This window comes from Mus musculus, chromosome 2 (genome assembly GCF_000001635.26).
Source record: "Mus musculus strain C57BL/6J chromosome 2, GRCm38.p6 C57BL/6J".
Classification (NCBI taxonomy): domain Eukaryota; kingdom Metazoa; phylum Chordata; class Mammalia; order Rodentia; family Muridae; genus Mus; species Mus musculus.
Window position 1 is genome coordinate 147,944,129 of NC_000068.7, and position 2,721 is coordinate 147,946,849.

General features: G+C 42.3%; 1 long non-coding RNA gene across 35 annotated transcripts in view; it reads right to left on the reverse strand.

The window, feature by feature from the left end:
- Window positions 1–330: 330 nt before the first annotated feature.
- 9030622O22Rik overlaps window positions 331–2,721 on the reverse strand; it is a 96,055-nt gene continuing 93,664 nt past the window's right edge. For all 35 annotated transcript variants that reach the window (XR_866820.3, XR_375083.4, XR_375087.4 and 32 more), the window contains one exon: window positions 331–904. This is a non-coding gene — a long non-coding RNA (RIKEN cDNA 9030622O22 gene). The remainder of the gene's footprint in view (window positions 905–2,721) is intronic.

Below are 2,721 nucleotides of genomic sequence, written 5' to 3' on the forward strand. Positions count from 1 at the left end.
CTGAAATGCATCCTTCAAGGACTCAATGCAGAACTTACCTCTTTCCAGAATCCTTCCTTGCTCTCCTCCCTGACACTTAAGGTTGGGACAGGAGTGTGCCCCATGGACTCCCTGCACAAATTTCTCAATCCTGTTTCTTAGCAAATAGATGGTCTCTAGCAAAACCACCCCCATTCTCATAGTTCACGTTCCAAAGGTAACTCCAGCTCCAAGCTGCCCTGGCTTCACCTCTCGTGGAAGTTCTCCTAGGAAACACTTATCGATCAGTGCTCGCTGGGACACTGGTATTGACAATTTGCCTTTTCTCAGAAACACACAGCAAAAACACCCTTTCAGATGTAGGTTGAAACAACTTCCATTGCTCAACATTAGCTTTTTTTCCTGGAAACAGCTGATAGGAAAGGGATGTTAACTACTGATAAATTATTTCCCAAGCCACTTTGAACATATGGACCCAAGTGCACAGAGAACATGAACTCTAAACTTTGAGGGTAGAGTCAGCTATTTCAGCAGTTTCCTGCATAGGAAGACGGGAAGCTATTTCTTCTTTACCCTAGGGAGTTGTGCCTCCAAAGTAGCTTTCTCAAAGTAATGTCCCCAAGCACGACAGCTTAAGTTGTTTCTCTAATTCAGACAAAAGTACAAGAAAAGATCTTCATGGGTCTGAACTTAAAATGATTGTGCCTTACAAATGACATTGGCTTGACTCTTTGGCCTGAATCCAAAGTAAATGGACACCTGTTCATCACATTTCCAAGTGAATGTGCCTCTCCCAAGGCTGCAAGAGTTGGGAGGCAGCAGACAGCTGATAGGTCAGGGCAGGATTCCTCAGTTGTTTTCAGATGACTTGTCTACCAGTTCCTCTTCAGGTAAGTTACAGGCACCGTCCCTGGAGACCTGGAGACTGAAGGCATATGAACAGAGATTAGTTTTCTAGAAACAAACCACAAGGAGAATAAAGTCCACAATGAAAACTGAGGTAGAGCCTGTGGAGTCTTTAGAAGAAGAAAGATGGCCTCAGAACTATTGAAAAAGCACTGTGAGGCCTTAGCTGAGTGTGTGTGCAGCTGATAAACCCAACAAGCCCTTTACCCACGCTTTCCTGTAAGAAGCAACTGTACTGAACTAACTTCCCAGGGACTTGGATAGATGGGATCAATTCAGCAGGACCCTCTGTACTGAGACTCAAGGTTTTGGGTTTTCTGTGACACATGGCAGAAAATGTCAATGTTTAGAGGTGGGGCAGGTACGTTGTTAATAGATTTCTCTTCCTACAGCTTCATGTTACTAGCTTGGACTAACTAAACTCTGATCCCTAATAAAGATGCACATTTATAGTCATACAGGCTGGAAACAATAGTCCAGCAACAAAAAGGTGGGTAAATAGCAGAAGAATGAAAATATCACCTGTCCAACCCACATTGTGTTGCTCTCGGAAAGCAGCTGCCTCACACAGAGAGCACATATGAAAGATGAGCATGTTTACTAGAATAGTGTATTCACCTGTAACGTCTTTGGGACACCACTCATGCTCCCCTGAATCCCTCACTCATATGAGGAGACCATGCCTTTCCCTGTCTCCACTATGCATCAAGATCTTCTGCCCAAACGAGAACCTGGCTCAATGTTGAGTTCTGAAGGCTTTGCCCTGACATTGTATACACTGCTAGGAGAGTGGGGCGACCCAGGCCAAAGAAGCGTTGGCTCTGTCCATCTGTCTCCACATCTCACTTCAGGCAATAAAGCATCTGACAGAAGTTAAGTCTGATGTCACTTGGTCTGCCTTTGATTCAGGCAGAGGGAGAGGGAGAAACTAAGCAAAGCCTCAGAGGACCATCTTTGTGTTAAATGATAAGCATCCAGTTTCAGTATCCTCCATCTCTTACAGACACTTAGTGAATTCGTAGAGGAGGGAGGTATAGACCTAGGAGGATTCTGAAAATATGGGGTGAGAGTTAAGGGAAGGATGGACTGTGCTCACTGAGACCCGGTTAAGACATTCGGGGTTTGTTTTGATTTTTGTCTTCTTTGAGATAGTGCTCCCCTATGCAGCCCATCACGGCCTCAAACTTAATGTACAACCTAGTATTACACTCATGTACTCCTTTCTGAGCCTCCTGAACACTGGCATTACAGGCATGCGCCTATCTATCAATCTATCTATCTATCACATGCAGCCATTACAGGCATTCTAATACAGGAAAGATGGCTTACCTTTGCTTTCAAAATAATTAGAATAAAACAGACCTCTTCATTTAATAAATCAATGTCTTATTTTTTAATTAATTAAACATACTACTTGCACTAATCAGACATATTTACTGCATGCTTAACTACATATATGAATGAGTTTCAGTGTGGTATTTCTGAACACATACTTTGTTCGCATGGAGCAAGTCTTATAAGCCTAAGAGGATGCTAGGTCTTTTGTGTGTCACAAGGCAACTACACTAAGACTTAGATTTAGGTGCCAAAAAAAAGGAATATTCACAATAAGCTGAATGTGCCATTTCAGAACCTTTTCCTACAATCATAGAGATTCCCTTCATTGTCTTCAACCAAACCCAACAGATGAATATAGGCAGATGAAAGAGAATTCAGCCATCTTTATTCAGCCAAATATTCAAGTACCTGCACTTTTTAATGTAATAATTGGTTATTTTGGGGAAATCTATTTTGTATTTAAATGTACATTGCTCATGTCCACAACTAGTGTTTGTT